This window comes from Aethalodelphis obliquidens, unplaced genomic scaffold, assembly GCF_003676395.1.
Source record: "Aethalodelphis obliquidens isolate GAN/ISIS:26980383/991018 unplaced genomic scaffold, ASM367639v1 scaffold9, whole genome shotgun sequence".
NCBI classification, from domain to species: Eukaryota; Metazoa; Chordata; class Mammalia; order Artiodactyla; family Delphinidae; genus Aethalodelphis; species Aethalodelphis obliquidens.
In genome coordinates this window covers 2222980-2228979 of record NW_020837953.1, presented here as the reverse complement: position 1 = coordinate 2228979, position 6000 = coordinate 2222980, and the positions used below count along the sequence as shown (strand labels likewise).

The window sequence follows — 6000 nt, the reverse complement described above, 5'->3', positions numbered from 1 at the left end:
GTTATTAAAATAAAAAATAATTATTAAGAAGAAAAAAAGAAAAAAATGGACGGATAGAACCCTAGGACAAATGGTGGAAGCAAAGCTATACAGACAAAATCTCACACAGAAGCATACACATACATACTCAGAAAAAGAGGAAAAGGGGGAAAAAAATCATAAATCTTGCTCTCAAAGTCCATCTCCTCAATTTGGGATGATTCGTTGTCTATTCAGGCATTCCACAGATGCAGGGTACATCAAGTTGATTGTGCAGCTTTAATCTGCTGCTTCTGAGACTGCTGGGAGAGATTTCCCTTTCTCTTCTTTGTTCTCACAGCTCCCAGGGGCTCAGCTTTGGATTTGGCTCCGCCTCTGCGTGTAGGTGGCGGGAGGGCGTCTGTTCTTCGCTCAGACAGGGCGGGGTTAAAGAAGCAGCTGATTCGGTGGCGCAGGCTCACTCAGGCCGGGGGGGAGGGAGGGGCACGGAGTGCGGGGCGAGCGAGCGGCGGCAGAAGCCGGCGTGACGTTGCACCAGCCTGAGGCGCGCCGTGCGTTCTCCTGGGGAAGTTGTCCCTGGATTCTGGGACCCTGGCAGTGGTGGGCTGCACAGGCTCCCGGGAGGGGAGGGGTGGATAGTGACCTGTGCTCGCACACAGGCTTCTTGGTGGCGGCAGCAGCAGCCTTAGCGTCTCATGCCCGTCTCTGGAGTCCGCGCTTTTAGCCATGGCTCGCGCCCGTCTCTGGAGCTCCTTTAAGCAGCGCTCTTAATCCCCTCTCCTCGCGCACCCGGAAACAAAGAGAGAAGAAAAAGTCTCTTGCCTCTTCGGCAGGTGCAGACTTTTCCCGGACTCCCTCCCAGCTAGCCATGGCGCACTAACCCCCTGCAGGCTGTGTTCACGCCGCCAACACCAGTCCTCTCCCTGCGCTCCGACCGAACCCCAAGCCTCAGCTGCCAGCCTTCCCGACACGGCGAGTGAGCCAACAAGCCTCTCAGGCTGGTGAGTGCCGGTTGGCCCTGATCCTCTGTGCGGGAATCTCTTTGCTTTGCCCTCTGCACGCCTGTTGCTGTGCTCTCCTTCGCGGCACCGAAGCTTCCCCCTCCGCCACCCGCAGTCTCCGCCCGCGAAGGGGCTTCCTAGTGTGTGGCAACCTTTCCTCCTTCACAGCTCCCTCCCACTGGTGCAGGTCCCGTCCCTATCCTTTTGTCTCTGTTTATTCTTTTTTCGTTTGCCCTACCCAGGTACGTGGGGGGTTTCTTGTCTTTTGGGAGGTCTGAGGTCTTCTGCCAGTGTTCAGTAGGTGTTCTGTAGGAGTTGTTCCACGTGTAGATGTATTTCTGGTGTATCTGTGGGGAGGAACGTGATCTCCGCGTCTTACTCTTCCGCCATCTTCCCGGAAACCCTCGGAACTCAATTTTAAGGGGACTCAGTTTTAATCCCCACTTCGGTTTTATCTTTCCCCAAATCTTTTAGGGAATGGGGCAATGTTTTATCTTTCCCCAAATCTTTCGGGGATTGGGGCAATGGCTGCTCTACTTCCTGCTGAGATGGGGCATGGTCCTGCCTAAGTTTGGGGGAGTAGTTACCGAATTAGAAATATTTGAGTTCCAAGTCCTGGATCCGAGTCTTATACGATTAAGATTTCAGCCCCTTAGGAATAAGCCTGAAACCTGATCTGGACCTGGCACTTTGGAGAGACTTGTTGTAGCTAGTTTTTTTCAAGCCATTCCCTATAAGGGGGAAACCCATCAAGGCAATCCTGAAGACCCGCAAATAGGATGCGGACCACATATCTAGCAGTTAGAATTATCGAAAGAATCAGCATATCAATCTATAGTTTTGTAGGTTAAAGGTATGAGAAAGGATGAGAAAACAGAAATTTCATTCCGCTTGTTGCAACAAAGACTTAAAGTTTCCCAAAGGGTGAGATGTTTGTTCCCGGGAGTCTGCTTGCTCGCTGTAGACAAGCTTGGCTGGTTTGTCTCACCATGGCACTTCTGATCTAAGCTAGAAAAGAACAAAAATCCTTCCTCCCCTTGGGAAGATGGAGCTGGGATGAAAATCAGGTAATATGACCCCTAAATTTCTTCCCCAATTTGTATGCCCTTCATTTGTGTGCCCCTCATAACTGGCTTGCTAAAGAAACCCAGGGCAGCAGCTACTCACCTGTCTGCCCGCTCTCCCTCTGAGAGTGTATTCTTGTTTAAATAAATCTTCATTTTACTTTCTTAACCTCCCTGTCTCATTTCCAAATTTTTTCCACGATGAGGCAAGAACCTTAAGTTCACCAGGAACATGATAAGCAGGAACCCAGCAACATGGCAACAACTAATTTGCAGGAGAAGCTGGTAAACGAAGCCTTGAGCTGGCAGCCATGTGTCTATCTAAAACCTGGGGTGGGGTTCTCTTGCTAAAAGAGAAAAGGGGATCATTAGTATTATAGGAGAGCAGTTAGTGTTAGTGATAAGTTGTGTGCCAAGTTCATTGGGAACCCCCTGAAAACATATCTATCTTGTGGATCAGAGTTGGAATTCAAGTAGGTTGCCTTGGATCAAAGTTACAAGACTCTGTGGGCTCCACTTTGCTTAGTCCCAGGAATCAGTGGTAGCAAAGCGTACTTGTCTTGCCCTATCTCTTCCACTTTTTGCACATTAATCATGAAGACTGAGTGCAATGCCTTGTGTCTAAAGGTGCCACCCTCTGATATGCATCCGTTTCTGCTCCCAGAGGTTTCATCCCTCTGCCAGTCTCATAGCAAGATTCCTTCCCCTTGACTCTCTACTTCTTGTGCTCTTTTCCCTTCCAGAAAACTCTTTTTTGCTTTATTTAACAAGTGTTACCTTCATGTACCTTTTTGGGATTAAGGGCATGCTCCTTTTAATTTCTTAATCTGACACTCCAATAAACACAAAGTATGGGGGTGGGGTGTAGCTTATTCTCAGGAGGGTAAAGAGCAAGAGGCTTACTTTGGCAGTAACTGCCCTCTGTTATTCCGTTCCTCCTCTGCATCATTCACCTGGGCAAGGGCTTGCAAATGTAAGTGATGAGTCTCTAACACTGCTCACTGAATCATCCTTGGACTCTAATTCTAAGGATCCCACCCCCTCACTCTTTAAAAGCCAATGAGTACTGTTTCTAACTGTATCTATCTGGGAAGTCACAGAGAGAGCAGCGGAGCTTTGTAGTTTTCTTGCAATGAGGCACATGAGTGATGTAGAGAAGTAACTAAAGGTCAATATAGCTGGCTGCTATAGTGGAGGTTCATCCAACAAATTTTGTATACCTCCAATGTGGCAGGCATCATCTCTCCTGCTAGTAAAGGAGATACAATGTTAGGTAAATATATATCAGTCCATGTTCTCATGGAGCTTACAGTCTAGATGCTGTGCCTAAAGGAACGTGAGTTCCCAGATCTATGATTAGTCTTTATATGTTTTAGATGTTTCCTCCTTATGCACTGTAGGCCGTATATATGTCACTGTTACTCACGCCCTGAGACAGTCCCTGTTGTCTCTTAGCTTCTCATAGCTGGAAGTCCATTATGGACTGGCCATTTTGCTCACCAGTCCCAAGTATGCTGTAATGTTGCACATTATACTGTCATTATTTTCTGGTGGGGATTTTATTCCCATGATGCTGCAGAAATATATATGTGTCATCACCAAAACATTCCACTTTGTTTTAAAGCTAGTTAGGGTCAGGTCGTCAGCCATGAACTAAAAAATCACCCTCAAAACTCTTACATTCTATTCTGGGTTTTGTTTCTAATAGCTAAAGGACTTTCAGGAAATCATTTAGCCTTTCTGAACTTCACTTTTTTAGCATTAAAATGGAGACCAACAATTTGTATTTATCTTCCTCAAAATTGTAGGGCAATACCAGTGAGATAATGAGTGTCAGAATGATTTGTGAAGTGTTTTTATTATTATATCTTATATTCTTTAAGAAGTTTCTCTCTCTTTGTTTAGTATTTACTCCCTGTATCAATTGACATTCTCTACACCCTAAAATTACTCTATCTTATAACTTTTAACTTAATAACTTCTACAAATTCAAATAATGCCATGCTCCAGAACAACTGTATCAACTCACTCTGTCACACATACACATGCACAATGGTTATTGATCGTATATACTTTTAAGCTCTTACCTACCTTTGTTTTATTATTTCGCTGTCCTTTTGTTTTGTACATATCAAATAAGTGCAGAAAAAAGTAGTGAGAGTGATAGGATTGCTAGTAAGATAAAGGTATTATTTCAGTGGCTATTAGAGATAAAAATTGAAGGTGATAAGAAAATGCTGTGTATTGCACATATAAATAGAACGAAATATTTGATTCTTGAGAATAAAGATAAAATCATGTATGCAAAAAAAAAATCAACTCTACATAACTTAGAAAGAGACATGATTGCACGACTAACTGGAGACTAAGAGGTGAGACTTAGAAATAGGACAAGATCCAGGACTGGATTAAATATATCTCCAGGCATCTAGGCTGCAGGTCCCATTCCACTATCCCATCTGCTGCTGCTGCTGGAAAGAAGGGACTCTACCTGCTTTCCCTCTAGTCTTTTACTGTTCCAAAACTTGAGGGGAGAGATTCCTGCTGGCTTGGCTTAAGTCATGTGCTTGTTCCTCTGCTAGGAAATTCAGCTGCCTTGATTTACTATCCTATCATGATGTCACCCAGAGGGGAAGATTTAATTTCCCAAAAGAAAATCAGGGTACTATTAACATATAAGTGACAATGGATGCTAAATGGTCAAATGGTGTACATATACATGTATACACACACACACACACACACACACACATACACAAATGCATATACCTATGTAAACATGACTAGTACATGAAAAAGATATGTATATGCACACAGATATACACATATATCTATACACACATATTACTATACACACACATTACATCATACAACATGTGACAAATGTTTAGAGGCGGCGAGAATCAACAGGGCTGGGGAAGAGTGATGGATAAAATTAAAAAAAAAAGGAAGCAAGGCTTCCCTGGTGGCGCAGTGGTTGAGAGTCCACCTGCTGATGCAGGGGACACGGGTTCATGCCCCGGTCCGGGAAGGTCCCACATGCCGCGGAGCGGCTGGGCCCGTGAGCCATGGCCGCTGAGCCTACGCGTCCGGAGCCTGTGCTCTGTAACAGGAGAGGCCACAACAGTGAGAGGACTGCGTACCGCAAAAAAAAAAAAAAAGGAAACAGGTGGTTGTAAATAGAGGATTGGCATCAACGTTTAATGCCAATTTTACCCTAACGTTGGTCCAGAAGAGGTTAGAACACTGAAAGTTTGTCAAAGTAAAATACAAAATGAAGACCAAATTTGAAAATTCCCTGAGCAGACAATACCATTGAAGCCACATAAACACTAAATCTAGCTTCTTTCACGAATATAAGTGAAGCTTAACTTAGATTGCTTCTTGTAACTGCCTCTGATAACCATACAAGAAATTTAAGTCATCTTCCTAAAATGCTATAAAATAATCACTATTATCAATCCCCTGCCATCTGGAAACTTCCATTATAATAACCAATCATAGGAAAGGTTGAACAGCTTCCTAATTTTCATTTTATACGTCACCCTGAGGAGTCGTGTCTCTGAGCTTCCTAACAGTTTTGAGTTTGAAAGCTCCCAGTCTGTGAACTGTTCTTATGTGCATAATAAACCCTTACTAAATACTGCTTCATTGGTCTGGCTTTAATTTTTCCCTTTCTGGATTTTTGACAAAGTTAAGCCCGATGGAATGGTTTCGGATGAAACTTGTTACAAGCCACTGACGTTGACCAGATACGAAAGCCCTTTTGACCCTCTGTGATTAATGAAAATGTACAGGTGAGAAGTGTGTACACTGCAACGATGAGGAATTTTATTCATTGTTGTTCAATAACCACTTACTGAGCACTTATTGTGGGTCAGGCTCTGTTCTAGGCACTGGAGATACAGTGGGGAAGAAGACAAGGCCCCAGCTCTAGTGGAACTTACGTTCTGGTT

At 44.2% G+C, this 6000-nt stretch overlaps 1 long non-coding RNA gene across 1 annotated transcript in view; it reads left to right on the top strand.

The window, feature by feature from the left end:
• Nucleotides 1-819: 819 nt before the first annotated feature.
• The window catches only part of LOC113621502 (uncharacterized), a 265397-nt gene continuing 260216 nt past the window's right edge, over nucleotides 820-6000 (top strand). Inside the window, exon 1 of the long non-coding RNA XR_003433194.1 lies at nucleotides 820-980. This is a non-coding gene — a long non-coding RNA (uncharacterized LOC113621502). The remainder of the gene's footprint in view (nucleotides 981-6000) is intronic.